This window comes from Patagioenas fasciata, chromosome 2 (assembly GCF_037038585.1).
Source record: "Patagioenas fasciata isolate bPatFas1 chromosome 2, bPatFas1.hap1, whole genome shotgun sequence".
Lineage (NCBI taxonomy): Eukaryota > Metazoa > Chordata > Aves > Columbiformes > Columbidae > Patagioenas > Patagioenas fasciata.
Genome location: NC_092521.1, coordinates 145514970 through 145535333, shown reverse-complemented (window position 1 = coordinate 145535333; position 20364 = coordinate 145514970).

Here is a 20364-nt window from a genome sequence, read left to right as displayed (position 1 = left end):
GAATGAAATCCTGAGAGTAAGTTGCACCAGCACAGGATCTGAGCTGTATGATCTCCATGGACCACACTTAGATGAAGATCAGATAACTCTCTAGATGCATAGTAATGTCAACCATACAGGAGTGAAGGTGTTCTATGGGTCCAAATCAGAGAGATATCGTCATGTTTACTATATTCCTTCTCCAAAATAAAAAACAGAATAGGAAGAACACACAAAAACCTCTCCATTGAAATGGTGGAGCTATGGTGGAGATAACCAGTGGATGGACTCACAGAAGAAAAAGGAGTAACAAGATAGGAATGCTCCAGACAGAACAATCTGTAGCCAGTGGATAAGATATGAAAGGAGGAATCTGACATTCCATTTGACTTAAACTACAGGGGAAAAAAAAAAAAAAAAAGGCATTCCTGGATTCCCAGTAGGGTGTGACAATGACAATTGCACAATGTGTATATTTAAAAGGATATTGTGAAATCCAAGGCAAATATTGAAGAGGTTTCAATAAATTGAAATGGAGCTGTTTCATAGAGCTGCAACATAGTAAATATAAAATTCTAGCTACAGACAAGAAAAATTATTGTGCCACAATTCAATAATATTAATGGCCTGGTAACCTTGAAAAATTAAGACTTCAAATAAATGAGGTGATACAAAAATCCCACATGAATTTACTAAAGATAAATCATACCAGATCCTTTCTTTGATAACTGATTAAGACTAAGAACATATGACCAAAGTTCACTCCAACAAATTTTCTTATGTTCACTCTAAGAAGACTCACCAGTTAAATTGAAGACAGAGATTTAACTACAAGAATTGCAAGTAAGTAAAAAACTGGTTGAAAATTAATGAATTGTTCTGAAAAGTATACTTGTCAGGATAGTGGAATTCTTTGATAAAGAGTCACCATTAATGACCACAATATGGTGACATTTTCTGCTGATATAATGATTGAAAACATGATATGGGATGACTGGAAACTTACAGAAGAAGAAAATATGTACTAGGAAACAAATAGAATGCGTATAGAACAAGGTATAAGGACACACACAGAGGACATAACAAGTAGTTCTGCTATAAACTGGGAGCTCATTTGTGGGGAGGTATGAACAAGGAAAGAAAAGAACAAGGGTGTCTTAAACTAATGGTCAGGTTTAGGCTGAGAATTTGCCTCCTGGTGCAATACCTCCATGGAAAGCACAGCTATGATCCTAGGTTATATCAGATAGAGCCAGCATCCCTGTGGGAGTATGGAAAACTACTGCTATTTTTACAAGGTGTCACTGAGACCTCATCTAAGTGGACATCTTTCTTTTCAAAAAATATGAATGTGAACTGGAATGATGCCAAGATGATTAGGAAGCTGGAGAAACCAGTACTGCTAGAGAACACTATAAGGATTTGGCCTGTTTAGCTTAGCAAAATGAAAGTTAAGAGTGAGTATTAGTCTCCTCATCAGAAGGATAAAAAACAGAGGAAAAAATAATTGATGTGGACAAAAGGCACCAAATGCACTGGTAAAATGGATACAAAGTGGTTATAAATAAATTTAGTTAGGAAATTAGGGCAGGTTCTTGCCTACGTAATAGCGATGATTAAATTCAGAATTCAAAGCATATCATTTAAATCAATTTCTGGTCAAAGATATGAGAATACAATCACTTATCTTTGGTCTGCTGCTGCCTACTTCGTGTAATCTTGGGGAACGTATTGCACCCATGTTATCTAATGGTGACTACATCCACAAGTAGGAATTTTGTCTCCATAAGGACAACAAGTTAAACCCTTTAGATACAGAAAGGATAAATTTGGAACAGAGTAAGACTTAGACACAGGGGGTTTCAAGAAACTCATGTTTTAAAAATTCTGACACTTACTTGAGGCTCCTCTAATTCTTAGACCCAATTAGAACTCACCAGCAAGTCCTATGCTTTCTTAGTATTTCCATCTAAAAGCTACTACTGTGCTGTGCCAGGAAAATTGCTTGAAAACTTTGTGGGACTGTGATTCAATTTCTCTTTTATCTACAGAACACCTTGTGGACCTGCTCACCAAAAATACCTTTAGCAACCCTTGAGTGTTAACCAAAGCAAATCATTTAACCTGATGGATAAAGTGTCTGTCATATATTTTAAAGATATTGTGTTCATGTCCTGCTGGGGTTGTATTTTCATTAAAAATTCTTTATGTATTTCTTTCTCTCAGTGTCAAAGGGTTGTCAACATACCGATTTATTATTTATTAAACAATTCCAGCCCTCCTCTGTTTTTATCTTTATTTTTTAATCCAACGAAATGAATCATGTCAACACAAGAAAAAAGTATTAAAAATGAGAACAGACGAAAATAGTATCTCAGTGATTGGATGCCCATGTATTAAACACAGTAGTCCCTCTGCACTGATTAATACAGCATACACTAAAACAAACAGACACATACGGCAATTCAAGTCAGACAGAAAAATACACAAAGTGAAGAAGAGCAAAAGAAAACAGAGAAAAGGGAAGGAGACACATGGATTTAACTCCAGCTGTTTGTCTAAGTCTCTAACCATTAAACCCTTTTGACAGATTGAAAGGGACTAAGACTCCTTAACAACTTCTGTTCATTCAGCACTCTTCCTTGTCACATCACACAACCACCAAAAACTTAGTAATTGTCTGGTCTACAATATTTAGAGACACCGTTCATGAAGGTCAACAAGGTATATTACAATTACACCAGTATCCCACCAGAACTTTGGAAGACCGAGCATGAACAAAAAACCTACATGATATTTCCTCCCCTACACCTTCAACAGCAGTCAGCTGGTTCCGCTTTTATTTCATAAGGCCCCTGAAGTGGCCAAAGCATTAAAACAGTATTTCTATTAAAACGGAATGAGATACAGATGATGGTCAAAGACTGCTCCTTTAATCTCTTTGGTTGCTCTATTTCATTCCAAGTGAGCAAGATGTTTCTTCCGAATTGTCTTTACATTTTTTAACTTTATGTGTGTCTGTGTATACACATGCATGTGTACATGGGTGTTTATAAATAATCTCTGTGTGTTTATAGTCTTATAATTCATAAAATTATTTAAATATAAATATATTTCTATATTTCTAAATATAGTTCTGTGTGAACTTTGGCACGTGAGTGGAAACTAACACTCTATAGCTGGTAGTCTGTATATATAGTATCACATTCAGTAAGGAGATGATTTGGGTAGTTCAATGTCACAAATATTTTGGGGCTTTATTCTGATGGAAGTGCTATATCTAAATATATCACCTTATTTCAGTACATGGTAGACTTCTTGGCAGCTCAACATAGGTGGAATCCAGGCCTCGGTTACTAACCAAGATATATTTCTGGAGGTGTACACATATCTGTGTGGCAGCCAGTCTTTTCTCAACCTTTCCCTTCAATTTATAACTTGAAACTTCCTCCACATGGGATGAAGCCTAAACTGATGTTGATACACTAATCTGGCCTTTATCTGACAGGTTCAATGAATACTGAAGATCAACTAATATTCGAAGTCCAGATTCACAGTATAGATAATGGAACTTAAGCATATAGGCATCGCATTTGTGATAGAAAGTAGACACTGTATGGCCTGGTTTATTATAAATATGATACTACTTCAGCTTTAGAAGTCAAATGCTGACAGACAAGCAGATAAGGGTAAGAAGGCAGTTGCTATTTTTAGGGGTATCTCTGATTTTCTGAAATTCGTGTTGAAGTAGGAATATCCCTGAGGCCTTACTTAATCTCTGTAGAAATAATAATTTCCATCCTTCCTTTCTCCCTGAGTCTGAGAGGAAAAACTTTTATTTAACCAATTCTCAGATAGTACTTCGAGTAATAATGACATTGATTTAGCTATTTATATTTCTTAGCATTAATATCCTAGATATTTCAATGTCGATTGCTAAACCTCAAATTTGTATTTAATCTATTCCTTAACAAAGAATTTTCTGTAACATTTGCAGAAATATTAAGTACACGGTTCTCACTGCATTCTCTTCGTTTGGAAACAGGTCTTCATGGGTTTTAGAACCAGCACATTCTCTGCATAAAACTTTTTGTTCATTTGTTGCATGCGTAATTTATATAACACAACAGCTGTATTGCTCTCTGGGTTGTCCTCACTAGTATTGCCAGCAGGATCTGGAAGAGTAGCAAGGATTGTCCCCCTTTAATGAGAAAGATTCTGAAATCTAATTATCTATTATTTACCCTAATGAAGGGTTAGTACATAATAATTTATTCTGATTCCTAAGGGGAGCATTGAATCCTTTTCCTTCAAGGGTTAGGAAAAAAATCCCAAGCAACCGTCTTTTTTCAGTGTCCAGCAGCACCGCTACCGAACATTCCTTCAAGCACAATTACAATTATATTTATGAGTTGTTTGCTTCTTGCCAAGAGCGAATAAATCTGACCTGAATTACGTGTCTAATTAGAGTAATAAGAGATTTTTTTCAGTTTACAAGCCAAGGGGTCTGGCAAGAAGCTTTGTGCCACAATAGATCAAGTAAATTGAGCAGTAATTTGTGCCATTTACAGGTAGTTTCCAAACTTCTGTAATGAAGGTCCTTCAACTTTCTAAATTGTTCCAACTCTGTAGTAAATCCTGGTTTTACTTACCATCATGTCTTTTTCTGTGGAGGACTCACATGTGCAATGGCTAATTCTAGACAATGGGTTGATTGTATTAGCACTCACTTAACATTGGTGTGTTCACCAATACAATTTTTCCTTAATTTAATTTTAACATTTTTCTTTTTTAAAAAAGCCAGGTTCACAAGAGAAGATTCACAATATCTGCACCTATCTACAAAGTAATGCTATGTGCTTTGAATCCATGGGGACCTCTAAAAATAAATCAAAGACTGCACAAAGTTTGTGTTCTATCGTTGCAAAGAGACGGAATTAAAGGCTTTTGGTTTTGGAGGTGGAAGTTACAAAACAGAAGTTGAAAGCTACTGTCAAATGGAACTCTCTGACTTAGGCATGGTGACAGGCCAAATCCCCAGTCTTTTTTGAGGATAAGATACGAGTTAGTTATTGTAGCTTGACTCTACTTCAGTCCAATTGACCATAAGGTTAAGCAGACCGGATGACACAATCTTGAAGGAACTTGCTCCATTCCACACATTTAGTGGTGAGTTCTCTCCATGGCCTCCTGCCTTCAGGACAGTTGTTCACTGGACCAACTTCTGTATTTAACAACCTGCATACTAGCTCTTGTAGCTTTCTTAAAAACATGACTTCACGTGCAGATGGTCTCAAGGAAGCTTCTTCACAGAGATTCTTTTCATTTTTGAAGAGATTATAAATACTCAAATTCTCATCTTCACCCAGACTCCCCCTATAATGATATGTATTAAAGGTTAAAGCACAATAAAAGCTGATTTATGAAGATAAAGTTCACACAATTAATTACAAATTTGTAAACTGGATTGTAAATAGTAAATACATTTAAAATTACATACCTAAAGGTTAACAGCAAAATCTTTTCTCCTTAGGTGCTCAAGAAACAAAAATCACCAAAAAATTCTTGTTGCAAAAGCTAAGGGTGCCAAATTCATCAAATGACTCCATCTGCTGGGTGACTCCCTCCAATCCTGGATGATTTCTCTTAGACTGTGTATTCCTGTCCCTTTTTAATGCAAATGGAACATTCAAAGCTTGATCACTCTCCTTTCAAAGCAAGTGAAATATTCAGGGATTGGCTTTGATATTCAAAGCACTTCCTGGAATTATGACTCCCTCTTTTCTCTCTCCATTTCCAGTTTAAGAAGACCTTTATATTGCAATTTTAACATATTCTTTCTTCCACGGAAGGCACAAGACAAATGTTTTAACGCTTTCTTGACTTTACTAGCCTTCCTATGTTGCATCTCATAAAAAGTATAACTTATACAACAATTTGGCTAAGCTTTTGATTTCTGGGTTGTTGCTGTTGTTCTATGGGGACCATTCATGACACATTAGAAATATACATGTCCTACTCTGTAAGAGAGTACTCAGACCTTGTGGCTCCCTCCCACTCTTCACACATCCTAACCCTCCTACTGAATAGTCTTCCCTGGACTCTGAACTCATCTGTTCTAAATAAGATGCTGCAGCAATTCTACTTTTTCATAAGTCAGTGTCTTCCTGCATCTTATATTCAGTCATGTTCATTCAGCATTCATTTAGCACTGCCCCAACACACCCTTTTCAGGATCTGTCTGCAGGTACAGATTTATTCTGTACAGCCTTCTCTCCATCATGCTTTTCACATCCTTTGCTGAATATCAGCACTGCTGCCCATCTGCATCCCTGTTCCTCAGGTTTTGATGATAACTCTCAGAGGTGACACTTCATATCCAAATGTCTCCTTCAAGGCTCCCATTTAGGGATCATTTTCATCCTGTAGAATCTGCATCCCCTTATCTTCAATGTCTCTTCCCTTCAGCAAGTTGCCTTCAATTCTTGCCTCTGAAGCATCGTCATTATTCTTTTTAGCCCATGTCTTCAAAGAAGGGAACAATCCTTCCTCCAAAGTCCCCTCCAGCTGGGTCATGGTTTTTGGGTTTATTGGTGGGAGTTTGTCTATTAAGCCTTTTGCATAGGCTAATTCTGATCCCCCTTTATCTTTCATAATCATCCATGTACCAGCAGAAACTGAAAGTAGGAAGCCCGCATCACATCCTCACCTACCAAACCACTTTCTCAGTCATGACACACGGCCCCAAAACACAGACATCAAACCAGTCATGTAGACACAGATTTGCTCTCTTCCTAGGAATAAAACTTACACTGCTTGCATTCCAAGTACATTCCAGGTGAGCAAGCTCTTGGTCTTTTTTCTGCTCTCTTTTCTGGTTTCTGTGCACAACAAACCAAAAGTAGACTGCCAGAAATGTGAACACTGGTCTACTAATAAACATGTGTTTGGAGACATAGTTACCTTGTTTAACAGAAGTTACTCTTCAGCACAGACTCAGCAAACACATTGTGAAGCTTTTTGCATTGAGACCATCTATTACAGCACATCGATACATCTGTATTTAACCTGATTCTGCTTCTATTTTGTTCATTATGTTGAGCTAGTACACGAATAAATAAAAATATACCTCTAAAGAATCAATTGTGAAACCCGGAAAGTACAATTTCCTATATTAAATAATCACAATCTACATATGTCCTATTTTACATGAAGGCTTTGAGGGGATGTAGCTGTAAGATCAAAGCCTTTGTGGTCTCCAATATGTTTCTCTGGAATTTCAATCTTTGCAGGTAAGTGCATATTCTATTGAAGAAGTAAAACACAATGAGCAAAAATATTTGCATCTTCAATCAGGATTAGGCAAGCTAAAAACCAGAATTTCCATCCCAGAAGTCCTAATTGATCAAGAAAGACAACAATTGCTAATTGTACCATAAGCAAGCTGCAAAAAGTCATATTCTTCACTAATAAAATAACAGACCACTAAATTAAATGCACTTGGGCTTGAAACTGTCTTAGTGAATGTCTAGGTTACTTTGACACTAAATGGATTACACAAACTATTTTAGTGTTCACTACTAACTCCTGCCAGACTTACCAGCCAGCAATAGTGATCTAAGGCATCATATCATGCTTGGTGTCAGTTCAACTAAGCAAGGTATCAGGCATCTCGTGATCTTTTTGTGTTGCTTTTGCACACAAGTTTTGAAAAGGCTCCCATTTCAGGTCATGCTTGTTATGGCTGAAGCAAGATGGCCCTAGATAAGAGTCACCATATCTTTTCGCAGGTTTCATCAGAGGGACCTGGTTCAAAACACTTCAGAGACAAGTGATCTGGCACACAGATAAAGCCTAAGCCTGAAATTCACAAATATTTTTATTAGTTTATGGCATTACGAGGTTGAGGGCAACACTAACATATGGAAGATCTCAGTCAATGCTTCTCTACAAAGAAACCTGTGCAACCCAAGCTGTGGATCACATTACTTCAGGGAGGAAAAAAATGCAGAGCACAGATAAGAAACTGAATCAATATCCCTCCCTGCCAACCCACCCAGAGCAAATTAAAACTGCCTTCCCATTTTGCAAGCCACAGAGAAGAGTAAGACAGAATCATATATATTGCCTTGAAATGAATCCCCTTAGCACACAGCTAGAGCAGCACAACAAAATGTAATTTATGTCTTTTAGCACAAGCTTGACTTAGCAGAGTTCAAGGACTCAAGCAGATAAAAGTTCCTGACAGGACCAAAGGGCAAGAGATCACCCTTGTTCAGGTAAAGACATCCTTACATTTCCATGCACCGAAGAAAGGATAGAATAAACTTATTGTGGGAAAAGTAATGTGGGGAAATTAAGACAGAAAAGACACAGGGCAGATGCAATGGTGGCATTTATATAGGAATTTGGTACATTGCTTCCTACACTCTAATAAGGATAGCACCTATTCAGTAGTGGTATTTCGTCTCTTTAACAGTCTGTTACATTTCAGGCACATATCATCAACTTGTGCTATTCTTACTATAAGACTCAAAATTCTGCATGGTTCCCCAAGCAAAATTGTGAAGAAATGACCTGTCTGCAAGAAAAGCATCTACCAGACTGAAAAGGGCATACCAAGTTCACACAATAATACCTTTAGCATCCCTTTATAACTGTTCTTATGAGACATAGTGTATGAAATTACATTTAAAACAGGCTTTGATACAAAAGGGGTGTTAAATATGAAGATAATACCATATGAATTCTTCACTATAATAATCTCTAATAAACAGTCCTTGGTAGACCAGTTAAAGAAGAAGATATTGAATTGAGACACTGAAATGTCTTTACAGTGTCTTTATTTTCATTTTGTCTCAGGAAATTTGCATAATTAATTGAAAACACCATCAATGAGACAAATTAAAATATTGCTGCTTCTTTGCCTAGGAGATAAGTGTTTATTTAGCTTAGGTGGAGCAAAAATGTTCCCTTAATACTTACCAGTTGGGAAATTTAAAGGACATGTGAAACTTAAACGGCTCATGCTTGCATGTGCACAGATCCTGCATTTATGTAGTACCCAAGTTTCTGATACATGCATAACTATTTCTGACCCAAACCCACCAACGCTTTGAAAAACATGACCTGAAATAACATGTTCCAACCTTTTCACATCTTCAGTATGCTTTGTTTACTCAGAAGAAGATCAAGTAGATTACCTGCAAGTGAGACATTTTCTATTCCTGGAAAGGTCAGTATCTCTAATCTTGTAAGGGGATCATCTTATGAGTATGGGACACTGATATGTCTGTGCATCACCAGTCCATCTGTCCATGACTACAGGGGAGGATTCAAGCACTTCCACCTAAATATGAGAGTCTTATTGTATCAGTGTGAACTCATCAGTTAACGTAGTCAAATAAAGCTGGATTAAGTCATGATAGTAATGGAAAATAAGATAATTGAAGATCTTCAGACAGGAGGTAGCTATGGAGGATTGACTAGTGAGTTTACAAACTAAAAAATTAGCCCAGTTTCATACCTCCATCTGACACAGAAGCAGAGGTATCCCATGTTCCACCTAGAAGCAGAGTAACTCTGAATCTGGGTGCAAAAAGAGACTTGGCATTGTGTAGAAGAGGTGTAAAAGTATGTAAGTTCTGGTTGTTCTAGTTTGTACAAAGTGGAGAGCCCAATGATGGCTCAATTGGTTTGCCTGCCTGGGCAGCATAAGAAGAAAGAGGGAAATAAAAGAGGCAAAGAGTCACTGTGGCCTCAGGATGCCATAAAGGGTGCTCTTTGTAGCAATTCCATGTAGTCTCCTGGCAAAAAAAATACACTTGTTCTTTCCTAGAAAAAGAAATATTTCTGCAATTAAATAACATGTGTGTCAAATAAGATTCCTCAGGTATCACAGTTCAGGTGTCCTGTGTCTACTTCTTGCTGTCATTCATGCATACTGTATAGTCTCGAAATGCTGTTTTATCACCAGCACATCAATCGTCTTGCTAATTCGAAAATAATGTAACTAAACTGAAAGTGAATTACCAAGTTCTGCAAAAAGCACTTATTCAGGTACTGAAGTTCATTGCAGAAACAGCAGCTCTTCAGAACCACTGCATGATAAAGCACTACAATATTCATACAATTTCCAATTTCCTTTTAGGCAGAACCTTTTAACTACACCTTTCTCTAGTGCAGTCCTTTAATTTAAAATTGATTTCCCCATAAAAAAACGTGGTCTAATTGTATAAAAGTCTCCTTAGTGCAAAGAACAAGTAGTGGTATTCAGCATAAGCTTTTCAGTCTCAAAACAGCACATATCAACAGCCTTGCAGATTTCAAAGATATACAAATGAATGACACCATCTGAATACCAAAAAGAGCCTGGTTTATATTAGTCTAACAGCTAACAAGAGCTTGGTTTATATTTTGAGCAATATGCATTTGAAAACAACAGATCACTTCTCACTTAGAAATTGAATGTTCTTTTTATTTCGTTCTTTACCACCACTTCCCATGGTGTAAGAAGTAAAGTTTGCAATAGGAAGAAAGGTAAAGCCTGCTTTAGGCTCCCAACATGAAGTCTTATACCAAGGGTATAAGAAGGGATGTAAGAAATTGGACAAAAGTGTTTGTGATTGTTTAAAGCAGCATTAAATGTTAATAAAATTGGAACACTTTGAAAAAAATATAAATGCTCCTGTTGGCAAGAAGGGATCCAGCTAAGATAAGCTCTGCATAAAAGTACCTTCTTATCATTAAACATTTGTAATTGACAGCTCTAAATTGTTGTTTCCTTATCCCCCTATATGCTGCTTTCTTGGTTACAATATTATTGGCTGCTAATTTTATTTTTGTCCTGTGATAATGTAAGAGAGTTACTGTGAAACTAATGTGAACACACCGTGAGTTTAATGTGCATCTCTTGCTGTTATCGGAGAGGGCTGCAGGGCAGGCCTGCTTGGGTTTGCTGCATGGGCATGTTTTATTATGTAACAAGGACAGCTAAAGCTGGTAACAGCTTTAGATAACTATCTAATTGAAGATATTTTTCTGTCTGCAGGGGAAAGTAGAAAACATTCGCTATATACCTTGAGAGGGAAATAAACAGCGTGAACTAAGGAGGACGACCTGAAGAGAGATGTGCTTTGTACACAACAGGACAAGCTCAGTCATCAGTCCTTCGCATAACAGGAGTTATAGACAGAGACTAAATTTATTATCCAAAGATTTATTCAAATCAACCATTACCCAGAGATGTACATCCCAGTTTGAAGCTTTAACAGACACCAACAGCATTACCACCTCCTGACTCGGCTCCAGTTATTTGGTAAAAGTTACATTTATTTTGCAGATTCTCTGTGCTTTCAGGTGCCCAGTCCTAGGCACCATTTACAGCAGAGTCAAACTCTTTATCGTGGCCAGATCCAGACATACATCTCGTCAACCCTCAGCACTGCAGTTTTCACAGGGGGGAAATCCAGGCATGCTGGCCAACTATCAGCTATGGATAAAGGCAGTCAGTGTTGAATCTTGACTGATACTGGAATGTTTGGGAGATTTCTGTCCTTAGCATAAATTTTGAAGTGTTTTAAGGAAAGCTGTGTTTGAAATGATAACCAACTCACAGGATAAAAGGGCAATATTACTGTAACATTAATGGGACCTTCGATATTCGATAGCATTTTCAAAATCAGGACACCCACATAGGATTTCAAGAACTATGCTTTAGATTAAAAACCTTGAAATGTTTGTACTGATAAGTGAAACGAAAAGGGGTGTGCCTCATGAGTAAGATTAAGGGCAATATGTAGCCGGATACTCAGTTCCCAAAGAAATTCACTGCAATTTGGGCACAAGTGTCTTCTTGACATTTCAACTTACAAATTGTCTTTGAAGCTGCTCTAAAAATACCACAGATTGCTTTCCTTTCCCCAAAACAGTCTGTATGACTTCTCCTGGTTTAATTTCTTTTTTCACTATAAGAAACTCCATCCTTCTCCACTCAAATGTGAAAATCTCTCTGTTTTCATCCACATAAATTTCTTTCCAATTGGCTGGGCTTCTTTACTCCCTATACATATATCAAGATAAGAATTTCACATCACCAGTGACCTCATCCAAAAGCTTTAGATTAAGGAATTACTTCAAGTTCATGTGTAATAATAGCAATGCAACTAAATGCTTCTTCATTTTTTTAAGTTGAAGGTGCCTCACTCGACATGAACTTAATGATATTAATTTCAATGTGTTGGTCTCCACAGGTATTTAACTATATGTTTCTGATTTCTTCATCTCATTGACTTCATTTCATCTGCTCAGCGTTCATCAATAGTTCACAAATAATTTAATTAGGACAAGTTAGCTAAGTATTCACAATTGCTATAAAATACATTCCAAACTGAGCTACTTTAAGAAATCTATAGCTTTGCGTCCTTAGAAGAATAAGAAACCCAAACCGCAGAAGCTCTACAGCATCTTCATTTAATAGAATTTCTTTTTATACATTCAGAAAGAGATGTTGTTCAAGTAAACACATTTAGTGCATCTCCTGTCAGTGGCTTCCCCGGTTGTCTTGAATCATAGTAAGAAAAAAAATTCTTAAATAAATGTACCGAAAACTGAGAAACAGGAAAAGCATTCTCCAATTCCCAGTGTGAAATTAAAGGATTGCTCTTAGTAGAGTAAGGATTGATTTTCCCAGCTTCAATGTCAAGCTAATTTGTTTCTAATTTTAATGAGATTAACCTATACAAATTATCCTTTGGCCAGTAAAGGCTTCTGAGAATATAGCATCTTATAACACTGCAGCATTTGAACGTTTAACTTCCAGTTTTTACAGGCTTACAAAACAGTGGTTAGTATAAACTATACACAGTATCTTTTAGGATTTTGCAGTTTTGGGGTTTTTTTTAATTGGGGCCTGTTGAATGTCATGTGATGCCAAGGAAATCTGGGCTGCATGGCATGAAAGCTTCCTTGCAAAGAAATCTATCACACAGTGGAGCAAATTCCCAGAGGACAGTCTGTCAGTTTTTTAAACTGGCTGGATCAAACAGGCAGTAGGATGCTGGTGAACAGTGTTATTTATCCTATTTTCACACGGAGGACCATTCAGAGATTTCAAATAAATAAATAAATAAATCGTAAATACATAAATAAATAAATAAACGAAGACTGGCTTCTACAGAGTTATCACAATACCTTGTCATTTCCAGCCAAACAAAAATCAGGCCAAATCTTGAATATTCCCTTTTATTTTTTAACGTTAATTGCCCACTATTTTATTTCTTTACTTCCTTGTTTATATTCCAATGACATTGTAGCTGGTTTTTTACTATTTTTTTCCAAGACAAGTTTTTAATGTCTTATAGATCGACAGTCATCCATGGATTACAAGCTGTGAAAAGCAGCCACACAGATAAATGGAGCTAACTTTCATGATATATATTGCCCCTAGTTTCTATAATATATTTTACTAACATTCAGGAGGAAATGCATTGAAAAATAGACAGAGCCACAAAAGACATTTACAGGAATTTGACCTTATCAATGAGCTAGACCCAGAAACAAAATCTGAGTGCTTCAGCAATGACATTTAAAGATATATGTGTGTGTGTACATCACATTTTATGCTTCTGTTCAAATGAGGAACAATTTAAGAATGGAAAAGGAAACTAAGCCTTAGGGTATAACTACTTGAGGGAGAAGCTAACTTTTTAATTAGTATTTTCTATAGACCATAGCTAGAGTATTTAGCTGCAGTCATAACTAATAGACAATGAAGGAAAGCACATTTTTTAAGATAAAATCAGTTGCTGGGGTAGAAGAGTATGATGTGGTATGTGTTAGTGAACTGGATAAACGTTTGGCAGACACAGCTGAGGAAAGGCCACAGATCGTGTACCCACACCCAGAATATTGAACCAAACATCCTTACAGACTACAGCCGAGAGCACAGCAGACACAGATTTCAGCAGGGTCCAGAGAGCCCAAATGCTCGCTTAGCCCTCTGCTTCACCAGTGGCTCTCAAACAGAGCTAGAAAAGGAAGAGCAAGAGAAAGGCTGTTCAGACGCAGAGAGTGTGTGTGAGGAGTATGGATGAGCGGTGCCTTGGGTGTTCCCACCTCGATAGGAAGAGCCATCTGAACCCTCTCTGATCTGTTCTCCAAGCAGCAGGAGACCAGATCAAGGCAAAGCCATTCTTTTCCTGTCTCAGACACAGCTCACGTACGAGTCAATAGCAAGCTTTTATCCAGCAAGAAGTTACTTCAGTAAATCAAACTCCTTTCGGAGTTTTTATATTAACATGCAGCCTAACTAGTAACTTTTTTAGCAATAATGCTCTTGAAACTTAAGTGAATTAGGTTTTTCTCCTAAACAGTTTATTATTCAGATGCAGAATGGTATATTTTATGTGTCTTCACTGCCACCTTTTGGTCATGTTTTTTTTCTGTTTTTCTCTTTCAAAATTTATTTTTAATTTTATTTATTTTTAAATAACTACAGAAAGAGCAACATAACTAAACAAACAAAAGAAAAAAAAAAAGCTCAAAAGCATATCCAGAGCAAGGGAATGTCCAAGATGACACACATACAACTTTTTGGTATCAACATTTTCAAAACCTAAAATAAGAAATAAAGAAAAAGAAATAAAGAAAAAAAAAGTTACCAAACATCAACAGAGTTATGGTAACTTTACATGTGCCTGTTCTTAGTGCACAGCAGATGTGAGATATTCCAGCTTAATATAAACCACAAACTACACAGAGAACCAAAAAACCCCGGCCTTATACCTCAGGTGCCTCTGTGGAGTGTCAGCTCAGCACTCTGTGTGCTCATCATGGAAATCACAGCTACTGTGTGATTCTTCTGTAGTGTTCAGCTTTGGAGGAAAGCAAACATCAAGTGTGACATCGACATTCACTGAGGAGCTTCTGATGTAAGAGCTTCTTACGAAGGACCAAATACAAAGTCTGTTGAAGTGAGTGGAAAAATATCTTCCCTCAACCTCAATGATCTTTTGATTGGGCTTTCACCCCTACAAAAACTACATGCTATTTCAGTGTGAAATGGATTGGTGAAATATTGACATTCCATCAGAAGAAAGAAGGTCCTCTCAAGGAAAGCAGCATGCTTGATCACAGGCAACCTCCGGGAAGTGAGGACCACTGACTTGTTAAGTCACTTCAACTGAAAGCTTAACTGATGCAAGCTGAAGGGTCTTAGGGCTGTATCAGTCTGTGGGCATGTTCTGGCACTGTAGCTAATTTAGTAATAGTACTGGGGGTGGAGAAAAACAACTTGCCAGAGAACCTAGACTAGATAGGTAGAACACTGTGTATTTGTTTGTTGCTTTTTTTTTTTTCTCACCCAGAGCTTTTCTTTATCTTATTAGACATGGACTTTGCGCAGGTTTTTTTCAAAATGAAGTCATGTCCAAGTTTCAATTTCACACAAATAAAACAAAACAGATACATCAGGACAATGGGAACAGCTTCTTCAGTTTGTTTTTAGTCCTAACAACAACAACAGCAAAAATCTTCTGCTGAAGTTTTACTCTTCAGGCCATAGAAGGTGGCCAAGAAGGTAGGGTGGGGGGTGGAAGAAAAAGAAGAAAGTAGAAACTGTTTTCCAGAAACAGAATAATTCACCATTTCCAAAGTATCTTCTTCTGGAGAAGAAAGGTTTTCACAGGGGAACATCTGGCTATGGCCACGTGTGGAAAAGGCAACAGATGGGATAAAGAGTGAAAATATACAGGAAGCAGTTGGCTTTTTTTTCCACTGAGTCAAAATATAACTTTGTGTGATTCAGATAGATTGCTTGATAGACTGGGAGGAGGAGGAGGACTGCATGTGTAAACACACACACAAGCACAAGTACGCTGTTCCAATTAAGCAAGAGCAGTAAGGTCACCAAAATGTTCAGGATTTGCGAATGAAAATAGAGTTGGCCAACATGACATTAACAGGACATGCTATTTCTTGGGGCAGTTTTGCCACTTGTCCATGTCACCACATCTTAAAAGCTTTTTAGTAGAAAAGAGGGCTTGGTAGCACAAGGATTAACATTCCTCCTGTGGATTACACTATAAAGTGCTACTATTCCATAGTAAAAGTAAAACTAAGATCATTTTAATATAAAATTTAAAGCAGCTGCAAGCTTTCTCAATATGGAATAATCTAGTGGTTTACACATGAATGAAATTGTCCCTTAATTTACTGAGGAATTTCCACAGAGGATAGTCTATAGGGGTAAGTCATGTTCTCTTGTGAGGCAAAGTATGGAACAATTCCAGCAAAAGTAACATAAGACAACACTAGTGTCAAGCAGATTTGATGCTGAATCAAGTACACAATGGTTGAATCAGGCATCCCTACAAATCATTTTCAGATTACTAATTCAATTTCAAATACAAGCCAACTTCTTCCTCTGCTCCAAGGTAGTCCCATTCATTCTAAATCACATGCACTACTCTATACCAAACAGCTTCAGAGTTTTATTTAATATTTCTGACCCTGCAATATAACTACCTTCTAGAGCAGGAAGAAAGACTTGTATGAGGAAACAGTATTTCTTTTCCTCTTCCACAATTTATATCCTTTTTCTTCATTATAATTGTATGTATATATATACTTAGTACTGCTACAGGATTTGACTGATTTATGAAAATCCCTGCAACACCTGAATGTTCTGTGTAAACTTGTATTTGAAATTAATGTATTAGCAAGAAAATTTATTTCATCACCATTTTACTTTGCTCTGCTGATCTGCGAAATGATTTGCAACTCTCTTCCTTTCAAAGGCATTACAAAAAGACTGACCTGTCATTTTTTCTAGAATTATGGATAGCTATGCATGTTTTCTACAAATTAACTGTGCAAAAACATACAAAGGAAGCATTTGGTTTTTTTTCTTCAGGACCAAAGCAGTAATAGTGGGACAGAGTTCAGCATCAATAAAACCACAACTGGACAAAGTTTTGTAAATTTTTTCTATGACTTTGCAAGCACCTTTATTGAACTATAATCAATCCCTTCAACTATTTTTATACCAGCAACTTTTAGATAACATAGAAAAATGTATTTTGAATTATTTTTAAACAAGATAGTCAGGAAGAGTGAAGAAAATCAAGATTTCCAATTTCTGTCAACATAAAATAGCCCTTGTGCGTCCCAAAAGGTAATATTATAGACTACAAACCACAAAGAATACTAAATTGCAGCTTTTGAAAGTACATTGTTCTAACTTTCCCTTCTAAGTTTCGTTCTGGGAGTGTGTATTAGGACGAGTTCTCAGGTTTTCTGTTTTGCTGAAAGCTCTAAATTTACAACAGGTGACAGTCAGTAGAACTGGGAACAATTTAGTCATGAGTCACCCAACAGGACTGTCTTCTTATGGACAAAGATAAGAGATTAATGGTTTACTAAGCCAGTTTATTAAACAATATTTATTAAATAGTTCTATAGCAGCCATTTAGTGAAGTTCCTCAAGGATGCTAAGGCATCCTTAAGCGTCTCAGCATACTTGTTTCTTAGGTATGTGAAGCACTAAGACATCTGAAAATTAGACAGATGCCCTGCTGAATGGAATTCACAAAGCTCTAGGCAGTTGTAGGCAATGAGAAAAAAGTGCATGTAAACATAAGAGATCTCTTAAGTGATAGTAAAGGATGAGTAACAACACTCAGCCCTTTGTAGATCACTTAATAACATTCAGGAGCATAGATCTTTGAAGTCTCTATTTTTTTCATGAACTGTTGACTAAGGAAGTCAGGGCAATGTTGGTAGCCGATACAGATTAGGAAGGAAAAAAAATTGTAATTTATGCCAAAGCCAGGATTGTTACAGATCCATATTGACAATCAGGAAAATATAATAACAAATTATTTCAAGAAAAACTTGTTTCCTTAACTTTGTTGCTCTTCATGGATGCTCAGAATGAGTTTCTTTAAACCACTTCAGCTTCTGATATTGTTTGTGAAAATAGATAGGAGACATGACATATGCAATTTTTCTGCTGTCTAAGTAGTTTAAAGATTTTCTGGCTTGGCTATCATCTCTTTGTGAAGCTATTGCCAAGCTTTCATTTGGTAGCCTGCAATGATTAAATCCATGTCAGTGTCTGTCTGTGTTTCACTGCACTCTCCCTGCCTCCATTTTCCCTGAAATCTCAAGTAGAATTGGCAGAGGCAGAGTTCTCAGAGGGCCATTAATGGTAAGTCACCTTAAGTGAACAGCTCCAGTAAAACAAATGTGTCAAAGAGAGTAGCAAAATAGCAGAAAACCAGACTTCTACTCCAGACTTCAAGTAAGGGCAATAATCAAACAAAAATTACCTGAAAGGAGATTTCTAAGTACACTTCCTATTTTATGGATTTAGAGTTCTCATCAAACTCTTCTGCCCGTCACTCAACATCCATATTCAAGCTAGTGCACTGTCAAGTCCCATTCCTGAAACCATCCATAGTCATTAGGGTCACATATTGCTGCGGAGTTTGATATCAGTCTTTTCACAATTAATGCACCTTCTCAGTCACAGCCAATGAGGATTATTTTTCTTATGTTTAAATGGAATTTCCTGAATTTCAACTTGTGCCCATTGCCTCTTGCCCTGTCACTGAGAAAAGCTGGGCTGTTCTTTACTCCCTCCTGTCAGGTACTTATACACATAGATAAGAGGTCCCCATGCCTTCACTTCTCCAAGCTAAGCAGCCCATCTTCTTGTATGTCAGATGCTCCAATCCTTTAATCATCTTTGTCACCCTTCACTGGACTCATTTAGGTATGTCCATGTCTTGCTTATACCAGGGAGCCCTGAATTGTACACAGCACTCTAGATGTGGAGTGCTGAGCAGAGGAGAAGGGTAACCTCCCTTGACCTGCTGGCAACGCTCCGCTTACTGCAGTCCAGAAGACTCTTGGCCTCCTTTGTTGCAACGGTGCTCATGCTCATTTGGTGTCCACCAGGACCTCCAAGGCCTTTTCTGCCAAGCTTCTTTATGGCTGTTTGGCCACCAGCCTGTACTGGTGTACGGGTTTATTTCTTCACAGGTGCAAAATTTTGTTGAACTTCATGAGATTCCTGTTAGGCTGTTTCTCAAGCCTGCTGAAGCGACTCTGAATAGTAGCACAACCATCTGTTGTAACAACCACTCACTCTAGTTTTTGTCACCTGCAAAGCTCGTTTCTGACTGAATGGCTGTTGGATGGAAGCTTATTTTTCGCTGGAGCCTGCAGCATGCCAGAGCCTGCTGTTCTTGTCCAGCCTGAGCTCCCAGTCTCTGCTCCAGTCCTGCCTCATTTCCTGCTCAAGTTCTTCCTCAAGTCCCTGCACTGCTTCTGGAGCAGATCAGTGTCCCAGGCAGCAGCAAAAAGCCTAAACAAGGATCTCAGCTCTTGGATTATTTCTGACAATTAACTTTGGCTATCTGCTGCTGTTTGTAGCATGTAGTTATTCATGCAGTATAACTAGCACTTCTGGATGACAGGAACATTTTAATTCTGACCACGGATAGTACTTTCAAACAGTCAGAATCTTAAGCTAGGTAGTTTTGGACAAAAGATCTTTTTCTTTTTAAGTAATAAAACTGTCCACATTTTAAAATACTCTCTCTCTAAGAACTTAAAATTGATATAAAATATCAATATTAGCACTTAAATCATTGAAAATAATTCCAAATCTGGCAAAATGTCCACCTTAACAAGCTCTAATTCGCACAATTACTTCCATGTTGAAGATAAATGTGTAATTGTGTTGTCAGTCTTTGTATGCGAGCAATAATTCCCTTGCCAGTCAACCATAATACATGTATTAATGCTGTAGTGGAACACATAAAAAATCATTGCCCAAAATCTCATGGCAGACAACTTTGAAGCATTTATTGCTTTATTTAAATTAATGATAGTATTATTTAAATCATTAATAATGACTAAATTATTTAAGTAATTTCAAATGTATTGGTAGGTTCTGTTACACATTTATTTAGATTGTATCAAATTTATAACAACTGTCTGATCACTTAGGGGGGGTTTTAAGTACCTCAATACCCTTAACGTACTCTTTTAAGTATTTCTTACATCTGCTCACTTCTCAAAGACAACCTGATAACTAAGAAATGTCTTTTAAGTACTGACAAAACTTATTCCTTGTCTTCCTTCAAAATCCTTTTTAAAAGTAGGAAGTTGTTGTTATTACAATGACATCCAGCAGTTGGAAGTGCTACCATCACACTGGAGAGAGACCACCACAGCCTGCCACCCTAGCCATCATCATGTCATCAGGTTCCTAAAACAGTGTTCAGCCCTGCTCATTCCCTATGTGCTTGTAACACCCTCTCCTATGTTTCAAACCTGAAACCTACACTGTAGCCTGCAGAGAAAGTGCTGGTAATT